This window comes from Aythya ferina (genome assembly GCF_964211825.1).
Source record: "Aythya ferina genome assembly, chromosome: 6".
NCBI classification, from domain to species: domain Eukaryota; kingdom Metazoa; phylum Chordata; class Aves; order Anseriformes; family Anatidae; genus Aythya; species Aythya ferina.
This window is the reverse complement of record NC_140303.1, coordinates 16,103,988-16,124,090: the sequence shown is the minus strand read 5'-3', so window position 1 is coordinate 16,124,090 and position 20,103 is coordinate 16,103,988. Positions and strand designations below refer to the sequence as shown.

General features: G+C 43.7%; 1 protein-coding gene and 1 long non-coding RNA gene across 2 annotated transcripts in view; one reads left to right on the top strand and one right to left on the bottom strand.

Moving 5' to 3' along the window:
* The window catches only part of RAPH1 (Ras association (RalGDS/AF-6) and pleckstrin homology domains 1), a 336,299-nt gene that overhangs the window by 111,099 nt on the left and 205,097 nt on the right, over positions 1–20,103 (bottom strand). The window lies entirely within an intron of this gene.
* Positions 12,788–20,049, top strand: LOC311439181. The gene is made up of 3 exons (XR_014694575.1): positions 12,788–12,908; positions 19,265–19,293; positions 19,388–20,049. It is a non-coding gene; the product is annotated as an uncharacterized lncRNA (long non-coding RNA).

Below are 20,103 nucleotides of genomic sequence, written 5' to 3'. Positions count from 1 at the left end.
TACGTTTCCGAGTTGCAGTAACCCCACTTTGTACTAGCTGTGACACCGACTCGCTGCTAATTGCAGACGTTACAGTTCTCTGGAACTTCTCTTGCCACAGACTCCAATAAAAAAGCATTTTCTGATGGTAAGAGGTCAGTAAACACATCTGAGATGAAACAATCTCTTTGTGATTATGGCTATGCTTTAAGAATAATTTTGTCCTTCCATGAACGTAATATATATGGTCTACCTGGGAGCTCTGAACAAGCAAAAATGCTTATTTACAAGGACTACAAACAAAACAATAAAGAGATTTGTTTCCATTTTCAAGCACGATTGTTATTTATGGCTTTAAATCTGTCTATCTATGTATATCATCTTCCTAGGAGCTGCTGCTGATTACTTGCCTATTTCCTTCACTCACGGCTTATAAAACCCTCCCCAGGGCAACCCCTGCTAATTTCTCATTTAGCCCAGTTTCACCAGCCCGGCTGTTCAGCAACCCTCAGACAGGCAGCACTAGATTTCTAGACTTGCTTTTACTCAAGTCGGCTGCGATCAGGCTGAAGGTGATGAGACTGCAATCATTTAAGTGCAATATCAATTTTCAGGCCTGCATCCTTCCTGCAGCTGGGCGGTTTGGTGGTGGAAGACGTGTCCCTGGTGGCAGGGCAGGGGCAAAGAGCTGCTGTGGCCTGCACGAAACAGCTCATCTCCCTAGCCCAAATGGCTCCACTTTTTCACAGCCCGCTGTCATGGTTTCAGCCTCTTCTCCTGTTCCCATGAGAAGCGCTGAACTGCCAGCCTGCGACCTGCAGATCCGTGTCTCCCCATAGGCTGTTCGCAGCCAGGCAGCAGCAGGAGGAGCACCCCTGGCCCCCCCAGCCCCGAGGCCCGCCAGCATGGGCAGCCGGCCCCTCTGCTCCTGAGGCATCACACGCTGCCGGTGGCAGACAGGCAGCCCAGGAGGAGACGGGCAGCACATCTGAGCTGCTCTGAGTGTCTGCATCCTCTGTGCTCTCGGCATCTCCTCGCCTGCCAGGATGCTCCCTTCTGATTGCGAACCCTTCTCCCAGGGACTTCTGCAGGAGACACTCAGCCAGCGAGTGCACTGACCCCTCCGACTGCCAGACAGTCCATCCACACCTGTGTCTGCCCCACCAAGCAAACAGTTCCGATGCAATTAATATTCCCTCTGCCCTTCTTGCCCCCTGTTCAAGCACCAGTGCCTTTTACACCGATCAGAGCCTGCTTCAGACCTGTGGAAGCCATGCGTGCAAGTGCCTGACAGGCAGCTTGCTAGGCAATGATCTCAGGCTTTGGAGTAGGGCTGGCTTTTATGTGACTGGAGACTGGTTCCCTTACCCTGACCCTACCAGCGAGCATTTCCAAAAACGCCTCGTAGCATTACTGAGAGGGCAGCAGAAGCAGACCTTTTGTGAGGAATACACACACGCATTCATTAGTCTTCAGAAAGAAATGAGACCTGAAATCAGCAGCAGACGTTAGTACTTAAAATTTCTTCCCTGGACTTCTAACTTGATGGTGCATAATGAAAAGAGACTTTGTAAACACAAGGAAAATAATTAGATCCCTTAAGTTATTGCATCTAAATTGATGCAGATGCTATAAACAGGCATTAGTCTCAAAACTCCACAGGTATCTGCCATTTCAGAGCCGCTTCAGATTTCACAAATCACAGAATCTGCTCTGGATTTTCATCAGAAGCATTAGCACTGATTTCTTACTAAACCTCTCTCCAGTTGCATAGGAGGAAAAAAATCATATTCTGTTTCTCTCTTTTGCTTTCCAGTCCTTCCGTCATGCTGTAAGGTGCTATAATTTATTTGCCCTTTTAAGAAGTGGGAATTAATGTACAGATTGATTACATAATGTCTACCAGAGCTGCAGATCCTATGCATTGCGAGTCATCTTTGAAGCTAGGGCATATGACACAGCTGAGACCGCATAAGGTTTAGTCTTATATGGTAGGAACTCACAGGATATACTTGGAAGCAGAATTCAGATTAAAAGAGAGAATTACTATTTTTTGCTTGCCTAAATGTGAATATAAATAAGGCTCTACACAGATTTTCTGCATTAGTCGAGGAAAAGGATTATGCACACTTCCACTGGGTGATGGCACTATTAAACGTGCACTTGGCCTGTGAAAAATTTTGTTCTCCAATTCAAAAAACAATGGCGTAATTACTAGGCCAGACTGACATGCCTTACTTTAAATGATTGCCACATGCTTAGAAAACAATTAGAACATAATTTAATATGGTGCATGAAATTCAACTAGGAGTGTTTTTGAATTCCTCCTTTGGGATAAAGTTTAAAAAAAATACCAAAGGCTGTAATCAGTTTGACAGCAGGGCTAACCCGTCAATAAAGCAGAGAATGTATTCGTTCAGGTGCTGCAAACACATTTGAATATGGAAACGCATTTCAGCCTCAGGCTTCCAAGAAATGCTGACATAAGATGGGGAGAAAATGACTGTAAAACGTCAACTACCTAGACAGCCTTTTTATTAAGCAAGGAAGTAAGCTGAATCTGTTTTGCCTGCAGATCTGGATTTACCTATGTCATAAGAAATGATGGAAAACCTTAGCTGGGAGTTATTCCAAAAAAACACAGAGGCTGAAGTCAGAGTTTTTCCTGTCCAACACTTGCTGCGACTTTATTAGCCAGCATTGTTCACATCTGCTTATAGGTAGCACACCAGAGGAGCATGTGATCCAGCTGTTGCTATGGTATCTAGTGGGATTTTAAGAAAACAACAGAAGACACAGTGGCAAAAACCCCTGCAGCTGACACCTGAGTTAAAGAGACATTGCCAAAAATGATGGGCTGAGCATACCTAACCTTTTTTTGTCAGATTTCTTCTGAAGGAACTGAGCATTTAGAACCCCGGGGAGAATTATGAGTACCTGGAGCCTCTCGCACAGAAAGAACAATACCAATAATAACACCATCCTGCCATTTCCTTTTAAACGCCTCCTTGATTTAGCAGAACGACATCTGCTTTAAGCTGAGCTCTGAAATCGCTCAGTAAGCCTATCTCATCACCAACGCAAGAGGATAGAGACCTCATTCATGACAGAAATCTACACATCAGCACAGGGACAACAGCTAGCACCTTGAACCAACCTTTCCTTGCCTCCCCCTCATTCCTGCCAGGCTACAGATAACAGAAATACACAGAAACCTTGTTCCCCAGATGCCTCCTAAAGCAAGGTTTCTCACCCTTGTGTGCTGCTGCAGCAATACATATACAGCCTAACAGAAAAACAGACAGAACGAGGCGCACACAAAAACCTCTTTGGGGGACAGTTTTTCCCTCTTCTTCTTCAGACGGAAGTTTTCTGAGAGCTGTCATCTAATAAGTAGAGAAATTTCAATGAGTGTTTGGCTGAGCGCAATACTCAGCCTTTTGTGAGTCAGCCAGCAATTTGGAGCCTGCAAAGCCTCGGGAGACTGGGCTTTCCCCTCGTTTCTGCTGGTACTTCCCTTCAGTGGGTCGGTGAGAAATACTGGGATTACTGTTCTGGCTCTGTTGCATGCCTGCGAGAGTCTGCTTTGTGCCACTGAAACAATGTGCTACACATCCAGCACCCCTTGCTCCAGGCCCTGGAAGGCATCCCTGAATTAAGAGAGTACCTGCCTGAGACGGTGTTATCTTTGGTCGCAAAGTGACTGTGAAGCAGCTGTCCTTTCTCCTGGAGGAAGTTTCTGCTTCTGCAGAATTTGCCTCTGCACAGTGCCCAGCTGGCTCTTGGGAATCCGGCATCCCATCCAGTGCCAGCACCCCCCAGCTGGGAAGAGCCACGGTCCGGGATTTCATCTAGTTGTGGACGAAGCTTCAAGTGAGGCTGGTTTTGTCCTGATGGTTCCTCCATTTCAAGTACTAGCCCTGATACTGATAACCTCTGAGAGCCAGCACCACATCCACCGCGTCACTGCAGAACTACTGTGGGCTACCGACAGGCATGATGCTAATGCAAGAACAACAGGGTTTGTGTTGAAGGGAAACCGTCAAGGAATCTGCTTTCCTGCCTTGAACACAGATAGCCTGCTCTGCCACGGCTAGTAGAGGGCTTAAAATGCATTTCTTCTCCCTGGTTCCTCTTGAATATTATAGACTTCATGAATTAATCAGGAGAATGCTTGGTGCAGTAGGTGGAGATATGAGAGGCTGTTTATGTTCAGCACGAACACAAAATGCTTTTTAAAACTCATCTATAAAACCAGGACTTGCAAGAAGTGTATGCAGTTTAATAGCTTATACAACCTGATAATAAAAAATGCTTAATCCAACATTGTATGGCTTTTTTTTTTTTCCTTCCCCTGACAGAGAATGAATAATTTAAGATTTTTTTCAACCACAAACCTCTTGCCATGACCCAGTCAAATCTTATCATCCTGGGATGTATTATCCCACAAACCAAACCTGGGGACGTCCCACTCTGCACAAGCAGTCCCACTACATTACACATGAGACAGGACAGCGGGGCAAGGCTAAGAGCCTGGATAAGAAAAAGTGGCTCCGAGATATTTCTTATAATTGACCTGTGAAAGCTCATCTGCTAAGCCCACAGTAGAGGAAGGCTACAACCTCTCGCACATAGGAAGAGGCACTTCACCCCAACACTCCTCAGCTCAGGAGTGCCAACAAGCCAACTTATCAAATGCTGATAAAGAAGCAAGAGAAAAGAAGTTTGGGAACTTCTGCTGAAAAGCTTTTCAGAGCACTGGAGAAGGGAGTGAGCAAGAGGCAGGAAACTGCAGTTTGTGAAGCTGCTGCCTAGGTTGTGTCTGCCCCTTGCTCTGCCCCGTGCCATTTAACCTCTCTTCCACTGTGCCTGGCTCTAAACCTTTCTCTGTTTGCAAGCCTCTTCCTGTTGATTCCCACAGAATACCAAAGTCTGTCTTCTTCCTTCTTTTGATTAATTTTGGTCAGGCAGAATGAAATCAAGGCCTTCCTTCCGAAAGGGAGATGTTTCCTAGGGACACTACTGGAGGTAGGATTTTGTCCCTGACCGCCAGTTCTAATCCTCCTTTTTTGCACAGAAGCAATATAATTGCACTCTCTTGGCACCATAACTGACTACTTCCAGTCTATTTTTTTCTTTGACAATGTACTTTGACATCTTTGCCTCAGCTTTGCCTGCAACTTTCAATAAACAGAAGTGCTTTTCAATAAAGAAGCTGTTTAAGCCTTAAGCATCTGCCTGCTGCTTCTGTACATCCCGTGAAATTCCCCTCTTCCCACATCCTCTACACCTTTGTATTTGCCTCTCTGTGTGTCTGCCTGTGGACTGGTGTGATCTCACCTCTGCTACACTTCTTAGTCATTTCCCCTGGCCCGCTGCAATCCTGTTTCCCTTCATTCCCCAGCTGCCAGCTCTCTATAGCCGTGCATATGCAGGAGGCTCCTATTGCCATTTCCACATACGCAGGGGGAGGTTACAAAATAGATTTATTGATCCGATCAGCTCTGGAGTGGCTGGTCAGCTGCAGAGATCCCAGTCCCTCACTGTTCCAGCGGCCACATGGAATAGCCACCTTTTGGCACAGGAGAGTATGAAGGTTTAGACAGGTACGGGCAAACTAACCCAAGGTGACACCATGTGTGCCCTGTAGGCACCCAAATAAATTCACGCTTTTATTTATGATTTTAAATTCCCGCTCATTTAGAGACCAAGGATATTGCTCTCAATAAATAATGTGTTTGGAAAATATCCTTTGTACTCCTGCTGGTTTAGTGAACATTGCTCAGTTGCCCTAAATTAATTCCTTAGTTACTTTTTTATTAAGATGCCCAGAGTGTCTTGAACATGGGGTAGGCTCCCAGGAATTAAAAATTAACACCACCGGGATCTCCCTGGAGACTGCCGAACACGCAAGGGCAAATTGCTGGTGTACAGAATGCAAATTCCTGTTATGGCAGCGTGTTCACAGCTGTTATGAAAGGAGGCAAAGCCTTGCAAAGTGAGGTCAATAAACCAGGCAATAAATCAAGTTTATGAAAGTCATGACTGGTGGGACTACATTTTAACATTATCTGGGAAATGTACGACAGCCACGGATGAAATAACTTTTGTCTCAGGAAGTCGGGTGGGAGCAGATTGATTTCATCTGCTGAGAAGCAAGGAAGAAGCACTGCATATTGATACTTTGGGAACTGTCCATGGAGTACATGACGGTGAGACTCAGAGGCATAACGATGTGTAGAGGGAACACACAGAAGGCTCTGTTTAAAAGTTCTGATGTGACATAAATGGAAATGAAGCGTTGCAAAGAGGACAGGTCTTCTGGAGAATCTCAATCTCTTTTTTCCTGCACTGTGTCGTTGCTAGAGCTCATAGTGTGTTTTGCTTGCTGAGTTTACCTAGCTACTGCCCACTAAGATTTTTTTTTTTTTTTTTTTTTTTTTTCCCCAAAACAGACAGCAGGCAATATTAAGAAAGGATTCTGAGTCTGCTGGCAAGGAAGTTAAATTTGTTGAATCTTGGTACCATCTTTCACATATGGCTTACAGAATTAGCTCCAGTGAACATACAGTTCTGTTTGGAACCTCAGTTTCAGTTCAGTCAGTTTACAATAACTAACAGTTAAAAAGATAAATAATAAAGTTAGTAAGTCCAATTACGCTGTTTATTCTAAACAAGACTGAAATCTGGAAAGTGAGGGTGGTGTTTTACTTGAAAACTAAATGGGCAGCTTGTTGAGTTTACCAGTAAAGAACAATCCTTCCCCAGTACTCACTAACTTCCTCTGAAAGCTGTCACTGGTTCTGTTTTGCAGGCAGCTACCCTGAATACAAAGAAGAAAGTGTTAAATGGCTGTGCTCCAAGCACACATGGTAGTGGCTTTGTTATGACCTAACTGCACTGTATGCAAGGCAGTGTTTTTAAGGCGTGGTAATGACTTTTATTAGACCGATATAATTGGAAAAACAGGCAAGCTTTCTTTTCAAGTGTGGGATATAAGCAGTTATCCTCAAACATAAATACAGGCTGAGAACAATCATTTTGAATTTAATTTTCAAACTTCTATAAGACTATTTGTTTGAAGTTGCATTAAGATTTGCAGCTCCCTAATAGCAAATTAATTAATTAATGCTCTAAATTTGAGCTTCTCCCTGATTTTTCTGCATGCAAAGGTTTTGCTGCCTGGCAGCTGTTTTAATCTGCAGGTATTAGCAGTACATGTGATATGCTGTGTCATAAAGACTGCTTATTGTACAGCATTTAAGGTATACAATGTACTTAGCTGACAGGAGAGTACTGCGGTTCCACCCCCAAGGAACTCAGACATCTTTAAAACTTATTCCTTACAGCCTATGGCTATGGGTAAACTGTCTTTGCTAGCTAGGTTTGAGTTCAGGCTTGTTCCCAAAGCGGAGCGCTCTAGAAGGCTACAGAGGCCTATGGAAACAAGACCAAACTGGAAGAAGCATAAATTAGAAGAGAAAAATGAGGGATGTGCCAATGAGCTTTGTAACCTGTTTCTTTTCCTGGAGGGTGTCTGAAGTGCACTACCATGGAGAGTTCACTGCTCTGTAAATACAGAAATTTCAGAGATGTTAAGTGTTGCCCTCGGTTATTGGAAACCTCTTCTAAAGCAGAGGAGTCATCCATCCTAAAAGCATTAACACCAGCAGATCCAGTCCAAGTTCTTTGATCAAATAGTGACAGTCCAAAATATTACTCTGAGTGGTGCCAATTCTACCCTGTGCTTCAGGGGAACAGCAAAGCACCATTATTTGAATTACACATATGGTCCCCAGGCTGCATTAAGCCCTTAAAAAAGGCTCTCAAACTTCATATCCATAAAAGTAGTAGATGAAATAAAGAGCAACATGAAAGACGGGGGAAAGAAAAGAGCTCTACCAAATGAAAAAAGACATTAGAATTTGCTTCTCCCGAGAATGGTGTCTGCCAGGTTGGTATAAAATGCTGGTGTTCACAGATCTGCTCGTTTAGAGCTCAAGCTGTACAGGCGCCTTAGCTAACAGATGTTTCTAAATGTAAAAGGACACTATTGTCTGCAGAACTTGCATTCTCCAGTGGTATCCAGCCATTAAAATCAAATTATGGAATCAGGAAGAACCAAATCTCATGTAGCAACATCTGTAGGATCCTGAAGTGAGGCAAGAGCCATTTATAATCATCCTGCTTGTACTAAGTGCTATATCATCTTACACCAAGGTTTTCCGTAGAAGTTCCCAGCACAACAAGGAAACAACAAAGGAGAAATGAGGCAGCAGAACTTGAAAAACTGTTCAGCAACATCTGCTCTTTACAACAGTCACTCTTACATTCATCTTCTCTGCTTCTTCCGAGTCAAAGACTAAATCAGAATCAGCCAGAAGGTGGCCTAATTACATTGCTTTTATATTCAAGGTAACACCACCTGGAGTCATTAACACTAGAAATTATAGGAGTTCAGTCATGACAGAGCACTACAGTGCCTGATGAATGGGAGGAGGCAGAGTTGAGAGGCTTTAGAAATCAAGACAGAAGGAATTAAAAGTGTACGGCAGACTTCTGAGGCTGCATCTCAGTGGGTTTTATGCAACAACATTTTATATTAAGAACAAAAGGATGGCTTAAACAATGGAAGGCTTCATGGACTGTGTTTATGCATAACAGATTCAGCAAAAATTTTTAGCCTCTAACTGTGCATTAATTTTCAAAACAGAGTGGTGGAAAAAGGGAAAAGTTTCCAGGATACACAATACTGTTAACACCAAACAACACTGCTATATGGATATCTTATCAAAGGCCAGGGCCACATGCAGTTCCTGGTTCCTTGTTTCTCTGGGAAAGTTCCCGTGTGGCACAGGAGCAGAGCAAAGAGTCTGCCTGCTACTGCTGCTCTTCAGAGGTATGGAAGAACTATGATATCACATAGCGAAGCCCTCAGCAGGGACTGGTGATTTGGCACGATCAACTTTAAACACTTTGTATATCTGATTTAAAAAGGCCCTGGCAGTTAACGCTCTGTGAAAGTAAGGCCTGGTTTTGATGCATCTACTTGGACTCACAGAAATCAAGCCACTGTTCAAAAGTACACCAGGAGCTTTATACACAAACAGCTCACGCAAAGCACAACTGTCAGAAGTCTGACATTTAGAAGAGCACAATGGCAGAGGACTGACATGCAGTTTAGCTCCTTCCATACATGAGGACCATGAAAACTAGAAAATTGAGGCAGACACAGGACAGTGTTTGGAAGAAAAGGAGAGGCACAAATCTAGGAGTGTGTCTGAGAATGGAGTACAAAACACCTAGCCAAATTATTTTAAGTGGTATTTTCTGATTAGAAAGCAAACACACGTATATATCAGAGAACTGAAATTCCGTTTACAAGAATTATTTACATAACTGAAATTTCCAAATGATGGAAGTATGGGATCTTTTTTAAGATTCACAAAAACTGTGTGATGCTGACACACCTTCCATCATGCGGCAGATGAACATCCATCATCCTGGGCAAGAACAGAGTTCTGTTTTTTGCAGTGTGGGAGCAGTTGATTTTGATGCCTGAGAATAAAAATTACATAATGCTTGGGGAAGCACTTTCAACGTGAAGTTACCTTTCTTTCACAGAACAGTAATCGTCATGGATTTGACACTGAAGGCCATGGATTTGACACTCTGCAGCCTGCCTGTACCAAGATACAGTGGTGAGGCACAGAACAAGTCCATCAGAGGAGGATTTTGAGAAAAATGATGCATTTTCAAGATGAACATGTTTCCCATACAGTGAAGGACATGGTCATTTTGAATCTTTAAAGAAAATGGTGCAAATTAGCTTTTTTTTTAAAAAAAAAAAAAAAAAAGATTTTGATTCCATTTCCCTTTGCATACCTAGTGCTAAGTGTCATATAGTTTGAAACAAACAGCAGTTCTACCATGTTCACCAAAGGTATTACAAAGCACAGATGGGTTGTCATGGAGACAGAAATTCATAAGAGAAGCGACCAAATCCCAAAAATATTTAAGCAACACTTACTTTGCAGGACAAACATTAGTATGATATTTGTGATGAGAAGCTAGGCTGGAATTTGTCATGTTGAAATTGAAAAAGAAAATAAACCAAAGCCCATCTTATGAAATAAAACCAAGTGGCTGCTAGATATGTTTAAATAAGAAAAAAATATGCACAGCCACTTTCTTGTCTACACAAGGACACGTAAATTCATCATAGAAAAAGAAATAAGCATACCTACATCTGTGACTTTCACCTGCTTCCTAGCTGAAATGGTATGATGTGTCCTTATGATGAGGAAAGCAGGTTTCTCCAGGTGGTTCAAACCATCAAGAAGAAAGAACTATATTTTCATTTTGCCTGTCATTTTTTTTGGAGTGACTGCTTAACTTACCGAGTTGATGCAGTCAGCTGGTACTGACATGCCAAGGCACAGATGACTTCGGAGAGGACACTAAAGAGGTAGCTCAGACCTACAAAAATCTAATTCCTAACTAGTGTTGTTTAAATATCCTTCTCAGATCTGGAGTAATAAAAGGGGCAGTTGCCAAAGGCAATCAAAAGATTGTCTTTTCCATTGCACTCAATTAAGTTAGCTTTGGCCTGGTAATTACATATACAAGCAAAAGGGATGTGTTTTGTGAATCAAAAATTGGATAGCTGAACTCTAGTTATAGCACTGTCACCCAGCTCACTGTGTCCAGTGTTGCTGAGAGGCATTAGGAAACAAATTTTGATCAGGTTTCCAGTCTTTCCTATTACTCCTGGTCCCTATTATTCCTTTCTGTCCAGTTTCTTTCTCCTCCCTTTTGTATCATCTAGTCATTTCCTCTCCTCACTTGGCACTAAGCAGCAGTGCGAGAATAAGGAATAGCCAGTGGAGAGGAGCAAAACACTGGATGAAAAGAAGCAAGTAGAAATGGAAATGAGAACAGATATCTCAAGGAAAACTCCCAAGAACCTCCCCTGGGATATATGCCCAAGTAACGGAGCGTGGGGAGGGCAGGAAATGGCCTGAAGAGATCTTTAAAATACTGCAGAAGTTAATTCAGATCAAGTGTTCCTGGGGACAGTTTGTGGTAATGAGGAGAATGCACTGAAGGTGTAGGAGGGACACACAGTTTTTGCAATATCACTGCTTTCCCAGGCTTTCCAGACTCTGTCATTGTGAGAGCTCCATGCTTTAGCTCTAAGGAGAACTCCAACCAGGAACTGAAAAGGTTCTGTGTGAAAAAATTTATGGCAGGCCAAATACCATGAATTTATCCATTTGGCCTTACAATAAACCCCCCATCGCTTAATGCAACTTCCTGAAGTTACTGATAAAGGAGCCCTGCACTCCCTGACAACACTGAGTGATTGGAGGGCAGCAGCCCTGCCAGCTAATATCCACAGCAGGCACCATCCAAGTGCCTCACCCCCTCTGGTTGTTAAGTAACAGGGAAACGGAGGAGATGGGCAGCAAGAAAAGGTTCCCCACTCGGTAACTGGCCTACCCCAATGTGGCAGCTGATGCTTGTCACACAGGGGATAATGGGACCCTGAGCCTGGAACACCTCGGCACCCCCCCAGCAAGCTTGTGTCCTCCCTTAATCCTGGCTTCTTGTGTCCTCGCCCTTCTGCAGCCAGATCCTTGGAGTTGATGGCTCTGAGTGTTTCAAACTGGCTTCTTAAAGCACTGCCCTCAGGACATGTGCAGATGAAACAGAAGCCATGTACACTGGGGCTCGGGGGGAACAAGCATGCAATTACATAGGGACTACTTCAGCATTTCCTTCACTGTCACGGGGCCTCTGGGCTGCACAAGTAATCCAGAGTAATCGGGGTGCCCTGTGCCCTGGTACAAAGGCCTTCCCCTCCCTCATACTGCCGATATTGCTGGTTTTGGGCAAGGTCACACTTTGCCTGAGCTGGCCTTAGCATAAAGACAGCACTAGATATATGAATAATAAAAACTTTTGGTTAGTTATCAAGCCCAGACAACACATCCAGCTCCCACACAGCATTCTTGTCTCATCCACATAAGAAAACAGTGTAATTTTTGTATAATGCCAATGCCGTAGTGGTTCATTCAGTAATCATTCATTAACTGAAACACTCATGTCAAACAGCAGCATAGCATCTCAGCTCTGCACCTCCAGAAACCCTCAAGAGATTATTAAAAAGCCCCGAGTCCTCAGAAATGTCAGAGTCTGGAAATCCCTTTGTTTTAAACAAAAGTAAGGGCTGATCCTTTCCCTGAAATGCTCAGCTTGTTCCGAATGCCTGTTTAAATCAAACACAGATATGCTCTGGGCTTTCTGCAGATCCTTCTGGCTGCTTATAGACAGAGAAAAGAACATTGCAACATAAAGTGCATGCACATCTCCACATAAAACAAACCCCACAGCCAGGTCAGTGACCAGCTGGGTATCCCAGGGGATGAGGAGGTATTTAACAGCGCAGCAGCTTGCTGGAAGAGGAGGAAGTGAAGAAGGCATGGGGGACAGAAAAGGAGAACAGATTTTTCATTATAAGGATGACATTTACAAATACCATTCCCTTTGGGTGAGGTTACATTTAAGCTAGACGGCTCAGACAATATTAAAACTGAGATGAGGCTTTATTACTGAAGTGCTTTTCTTCTGAGGAACCTGAAACACTTTCAGAGAAGCATGAATTAAGCCTCACAGCAGCAGCGTGTATGAAGCAACTATTATTCCCCATTTAGTAGATGGTGTATAAAAACGCAAAGAGGTCACGTGAGTGGTTCAAGGGCGTACAGGAAGTCTGTGGCACAGCACAGAAATAGAATCCAGACCTCTTGACTCCTAGGCTTGTACTTTAACCACAAACTCATTCTTCTTCCCTTAAACATTCAAGAAGTTGAAAGCCACGCAGCATCAACAAGTCAAAGATCTGAGCGATGCTTGCCTTAGATTTTGTAAGTATATACCTAAAATAGCATATACATAGACAGGAAAAGATAATTACCTGGGGCAACACATAGTAATAGTAACTGTAGTATAAACGGCAAATTTGTTTTCTCCTTGCTGCTGCTGGAGTAGGGCTGCAAATTCATTCTTGTTCCCAGCTGGGAAAGGATTTTGGACATGGAGTGCAGGTTTCAGGATGCTGTTAGTGCATGTTTGTTGACCTGGACCTTTCTTACTTCAATCAATATTTACAAGAAAATAAATATATATGCAGGATTGCTTTGCTGTCTGATAATGATGAGGCTACAGTGAGAATGCAGGAGCTAAGGATGATTTATTTTTATCTGTAGCAAAAGCTTCTACAGGGTTTCAAAAAACGTTAAATTATAACAGAAGGAAAAAACAAATAAGGCCAGAAAGACTGCAGTTTACTACTGTGTTTGAATGGAGGCATGGCTGCAATGATCACCTACTTTTGAAGTGCAAATCTTCAGTGTTAAATAGGAAATGCTGCTCTCAAGACCAATTTCTAAAATTAAAAGTTGTCTTTTCACTGGTTAATGCTTAAAATCTGTCATCTGGGTTCAACTCACTAATTCAGAGAATCATACAAAGGAGGCAATTTATACAAGTTTAATTTTCTTTCTTGACTAGGCTTTAAAAAATCCAGTCATGTTTTCCAGTGTTTGATCACTGTGCAGGTTTGTGTGACACTGGCTATTTACTTTTGGTCCGAAATGAGGCCCTTCAGAGACTGGTATGTGCTCTTTCCTGAGATATCTTTGAATATCAGTACACGGATGCATCTCCAGTACTGTTAGCATGGTCAGATGGCATTACGCTCAAAACCAAGGAGAGGCAGAAAACATTTGCCTCCCTTAAGTGGTCAGTCTCTAGTGAGGACTAGTAAAAGAAAATTAAAAGGAGATGAAAAAGTGGAGACCCCTTGCCTTGCCTTGCCTTGCCTTCCTTTCCCTTTCTGCTTTCCAGCTCTGGTATTTAGGTCCTGATTTCTAGCCTCACTGCTTTCCAGTGGTACTTTATAAAACACATAATAGATTCCTTTTAATTGCCCATCTCTCTTAGTGAGCAGCCTATTGCGCTCAGTAATTGAAACACCAAATTAAACAAGACACTTTAAAAGCAGTGCTCCAGCTCAGCGACTTGCAGAAAGCAGCTAATTTCTGCAGAGATCCTTGGACCTGGAAGAACCGCACCTCATGCAGGGGTAAAGACAGACTGCTTTTTGGCCTCATTCCCAAGGAAAGGAGAGCTGTGTCCGGGCTGGAGTGGGCCTCCAGTCTGAGCAGATGATCTGGATGCCAGCCTCCTTCCCCAGTCTGCAGCAGCTCCTGCTTTTGACAGACGTGTTTGTGACAAGATATGGACCAAAAAATGTGAAGGGAAGATAATCAGCATGAGAGAAAGCTACAAGAATGACCACATCCATTAGTCACATCCCCAGAGCAGAATTGCCACCCTTCATTAAGCCACGGCCATTACTTGTTAGTATTGCTGGGTTTATATGGCTCCGTTGGGATTTTCCAGTTGGACTGGAACACTGTGCCTGAGGATTTGCTGGGGGCTGGGTTAGATCCATTTTCAAATCAAAACTGTCTATGTCGAGCAGACTAGATGTTGAGTCTAATTTCTATTAAAGGAAAAATGCACAGTCAGAACATTCAGGTAGCACCCAACAAAATTAAAACTCAGGCATCACTTCTGAAGTTTTGGCCTTTTTCCAAAGCTGCTGCAGCATGATACCACCCTGTGCATATGAGATGTGAGCTGTGCTTGCTCTGGGAGCAGCAAACGGTGCTTTTTTGCTGCTCCAAGTCATTCATACCTTCAAGCTTGATGCTCATTATAGTTCTGCAAACAGGTGAACCTGTAAGCTAGGATCCCTTGCAGTCTGATGGCAACATGAGTTGCTTGGTTTACTAATGAGATCTTACAGGAAACTGATAGTGGTAATTTGTACAGCGAAGTAATCTGCCCAGATAAAATAAACACAGGGTTTAATCTTTGTACAGAACTCACTGCAAACCTGAAACGAGCTTTTTGTCATATGTTATCTTTTTAATTAGGGAAAATACACGCCAGGACAGGTTTTCTAAACAGATTGTATTCGTCTCTGTCTTACAGTTAAAGTTTTGTGGTTCCAAAATGGACTAGAATTTCACAGACCTGAACTGACAATAAGTAGACTAAAGACACACAAAGCATGGCCTGTGTTCACAGCATTAAAGGACATGTTCTTTGCTGCTGTGGGGCTGTGACTCAAATCACTAAGGTGCTGGAAACCCAGTGAGACTCTCTTGTTGCACAGGTCTGCTCTTGCACCAAGACAATAATGGTACTGGAGTGTGACACATCAGTGTACTCAGAGGTACATCGAGTAGCAAGAAAAGGTCACACTGTATCTGATTCAAAACTGGTAAAAATAGTACCTTGAAGATCCCCACTGCTCTCAGCAGAGGAGGGCTGAGCGAGCCCATGGAACGCACGCAGCAGAGCCCTGAGGAGCATTAATTCTGCAGTTAGGTACTGCTGTTGGTTGGTGCTGCAGGGATCCTTTCCTGTGGGACTTTTTTCACTTTAGTAACACAATCACATCCTTTTTAAAGACATTTGATTAATTAACTTTTTTAGGTAAAAGGCAGAGAAAAATATTAAATTTATGCCTTGCAGATCTAACCATCATTTTCATTGCATTAGTCATCCATAAAAATCTGCCTGGATATTGCCATTCGGCAGTATCGTTTACATACTGCTTCCAGAAGCTGCAGAATAGCAAAAATGCTTCTGCTGCCTACGATTATCTTGCTGTGCCCTACCACTTGTGTTGCAGTCATGCCCAGGTGAGCTGGCACAGCTCTCATTCCTTTGGGCTGGCTTGCTCCTGACGCTGGCACATCCCTGCCTGAAGGGCCGTGAGAAATGGAAGAAGACGGACTGGAGAAGACCGCGGAGACGCTGAGGCTTTCAGGCCCATCTTGTCAGCCTGTTCCTTACCACGAAATGACACAGCAGTGTTTTGCTCTGTTGCCATGGCGTTCTGCAAACGACTCCAGCACACTAGCTAGAAATTAAATGGGCAAACCTCTGAAAGTTTGGCAGTTTCAGTAAACATCTGCAGGGATCTGGCTGGCCTTGGGGACAGGCTGTCCTTTGCAAAAGAAACCACAGAAATTGGTAGAGACGCACCCCTCTTCTAAGGGCCTCTGCTGATTTTGGAGGAAAGGGTGTGAAACAAGTGAGATCTATACCCAGAAAATGCGAGAGATGGGGGAGTGGCTGAGAAAAGCATCCCATGGGGGAGTCCTGTACAGTGCAGAAAGGCCAAAGTGATTAGAAGACAAAGAGATGAATGGAGGAGATCAGAGAGAGATGTACTCTCAATCCTACAGAGAAGAGAAGGATGCACGTTAGACTGCAGGTGACAACTGCAGTGCCTTATGTATCATGCGTGGTCATGTAATCATGGGCATCCCCACAGGAACCTCTTGAAGGACTCCTGGGTTGGGATGGGCATTTTTTTCTGATTAAGCACTGCCTATAAAGAGGACATATATTGCTTCCAGGGGGCAGTGCTGTTCAGAAGGGACACCTGGTGATCACAGTGACTGTGGGGCGACCGCCAGCCACCTCTCCTGGGTGACGTGGTTAGGATCGAGTTCCCTTTCCCTGCAGCACTCTGTGGGAGTGCTGTGCTCTGCTCTCACAGCTACAACAGCCCTGGTGTCACACTGGTGCTGTGCCTGTTGCTGAGCAGTGCTGGCACAGCACCAGGACCCCTCCAAAGCCCCACAGCCAGCAGGCTGGGGGTGGGCAAGAGCTGGTGAGGGAACCTCACTGGGGCAGCTGACCTAAAGCAACCAGAGGGATATTTCATACCGTATGGTGTCACACCCAGCAATAAGGGGTGGGGAAGGGGAAAGGGAGGGGGCTCTCGTTATGAAGATGTCTGTCCTCCCAAACAAATGCTCTGTGTATTGGGGCTCTGCTTCCCAGGATGTGGCTGAGCATTGCTTGTTGATGGGAAGTAGCGATTGATTTCTTTTCTCTCTCTTTGTGCTTCTGCATGGCCTTTGCTTTCTTTTTTCTTCTTCTTTTTTTTTTTTTTTTTTCCTCTTCCTTTTCTCTTTAATTAAATTATCCTTATCTTAACCTGTGAGTTGTTTGTTGTTTTTTTTTTTTTTTTTTTTTTTCTTTCCAGTGTGCTTTCTACTTCCCCTCCTCCTTACTGGAGCTCAGCTGCCCAGCACCAGGGTAAAGCCACTGTACGTGGCCGAATGCGGCAGGACACAACCCGCTGCCAGATGCCTTGCATCTGCGCGTTCCTGTTCTTGTGCTGTTGTGCAAACATCCCAGTCTCAGCTGGGGCTTCAAGCAGGAATAGCCCCAAATACCACAACAACAGCTGTTTTGTTGGATTTTATGGAACTGAAACCCAGGAGTACTGGAAATCTTCAAATAAAGCTTTTTCTCATAAAAGAAACTTCCAGATGCGTTAGGCTGAGTGTCTGTGAACATGTAATGTTTGGCTAGTAAGCTGGTCTGTTTGATGTCTCCCCCTTGCCATTTCATTTATAATAAATATGCAACAACTCGCTGAATACCACAGTAACTCCTGAGAACATTACTGCATGATGTGGTGGTAAAAGCACACATAATGTCATTGGAGGCTGTGATCAACTTGACTCCATGCATTCCAGCAGTGTTCCCTTCCCTGGGTAGATTGTCTTTGAATACAAAAATCCATAACTGGGAGCAGTCCTTAGTAAAAGCTTTCACAGGTTTGATAAGGTGGTGATACGATGCTGAGAGCTGCATGTGATGTGTAACTTGTCAATTTTACTAGGCAGAGAAGGAACCTCCTTCTACGTGAGGCATTTCAAAGAAAAACCAGGTCATTTGTTCCACAGGCAGCAGGATGCTGTGCGCAAATACGCACCCCACATTTATCATCTTACAGTAAGGCTAAGAGAGTTCACGTACCAAAGCTTCACAAGGCTTTACAATACAGTATCTGTTCATCGTGACGGGTTACACACTTTCCCATGGCTATAAAAAAGGTGGCATGAAGGGATCCTAAACTTTTCCAGATGGATGACTAACCAGCTCCTAAAGCCTCCAGTGACGGAGACAGGAGCCTGTGGTCAATCTGCTGCCCTGCTCAGGGCAAGCTTTCCCTAATGACAAAGTCTCAGTTGCTGCCATGCAATCCCCTCACTACTTGCCTTGCCTGCCCCAGACGTGGGGAACATGTGATTCCTTCCCCTCTGCACCTGCCTTCTCTGTATTCAACAACTGCTGCTTTACACTTGGTCTCCTCCTCTGAGTGAGCACACACCTCTCATCCTTTGCAGGCTTCTCACTGATTTTACTCCTCGTGTCTCACCTCCTTCTAGCTGGGCCCAGCTTTTTGGCTTTTTTTGGGGCCCCAACCACTGCTACTCTAGCCAAGGCACTGCTGATGTTGAACCAAGCTGAAGGATAACATTATAAAGCTTTCAGTCCACTCTCCCAGTTTGTGCAGTGTGGTGTTTGCCTTTTTCATGATATTAGCAATTCATGTTTAGCCTGTGATCCATGACTGGATCCTCACCGATCTTTTTTTTTTTTTTTTTTTTTTTAATTTTGCGGAGCTGCCACCTAACAAGGTGTTCCTCGCTGCACGCCTGTGCTGCAGCCTGTTCCTGTGTGGGTACTGAACCTCACACTTCATGGTTTTCTGTGTAAAACCAGTTCTCCAGTTTGTTCAGAATTTTTACAGTCCTAATCCTCTCCTCCAACGTGCCTGCAGTCCGTCCCACCCAGGGCTGTGTGGAGATGTAAAAAGCAGGCTCTGTTCATGACCTGTGTTACTAATGAAGGTAATAAACAGTGCCAGGCTAGACCAGACTCCCGGGGAGCTCGGTAACCAAGGAGCTCAGCTGATCTTTCTATTTTGACAGCAAACTGTCCGTAACTACTGAGCACAGTTTCCAATCAGTTTGAAACCCACTTTTTAGTAGTTTAATCTGGCCATATTTCTCTGCCTTGCTTACATAAAATTCTGCCAAAAGCCTCATGAAAATCAAGATATCCGGCATTTGCTGCTTCTTCCTGTCAGCATGGTAAGGATTACCTCATCAAATGATGAAACGAGATGGTTTGATATATCTGTTCTTCACAAAGCCATGTTGTTTTCCTCTAGGTATGAATAATGGCTTGAGTACTTTTTCCAGTATTTTTGCAGGAACTGAAATTCAGCAGATCTCTCTACAATGCTCTGACTCCTTTCTCCCTCCCTTTTTAAAAGAAGAGCATTATATTTGCCCTCTTCCCTTCTCTGATATCTCACCCTTCTCCTTGACAGAACCACAGACGGGTCTGGAATTTTATCAGGTAACTCTCCAAGTGTTCTGGGCTATAATTCATTTAAATATAGGTAACCTTTTTATGCCCTTTCTAACCCATCCTCTCCCCTTCCTTCTCCTAGGTGCAGACCATTCTGCTTCACTGGTGTCATTTCTCTTGGTTGCCCACCTACAGCTCACTCCTGAAGCCTTCCCGAGACAAAAATGGCATACGGCTTTCTCAGTAACATTTTCCTTTTCTCTTCAGTAATAAGACATTTCCCTGGCATTTTTTTCACTCTGAGCATATCTGCAGAAGGGTTCTGTGTTACCCTTTAGGGACTTAGCTTATGTTACCTCGTTTGGTGCCCTTGCTGTTGTGTCTCAATCCTACATGCCATACCATGGTTTTATATTCATGCTCAGTAATCTGCCAGTTTATTGATAACTATTGATAACTCTTTATAAGCAGCTATTTTCTTTACATCCACCCAGAGCTGGATCTTCCCAATCAATTCTCCGAATGCTTTGAAATATGTCTTCTTAAGGTCCATGGTCTTTATTTTGCAGTTCTTTCTTCTCTTCTTATTAACAACAGTCAAGTCCACCTCCATGGCCACTTCTGCCTACATTCTCATTTCTCCCCTAACTTCTAACCATGATGATCAACCTACAACCTGCCATATATAGAGGATTACCAAAGGGGAAAATATAAAAGAAGGCAAGATTGCAATGGAGGAGAAAAACCTCTTCTGTTGACAGTGATTCACAGCCTGATCAGTGAAATAAACACTTTATAGTCTGAGTAGACTCCCCCCCTCCATAATCAACATCTACTGGGGTGCACAAAGAAGATTAT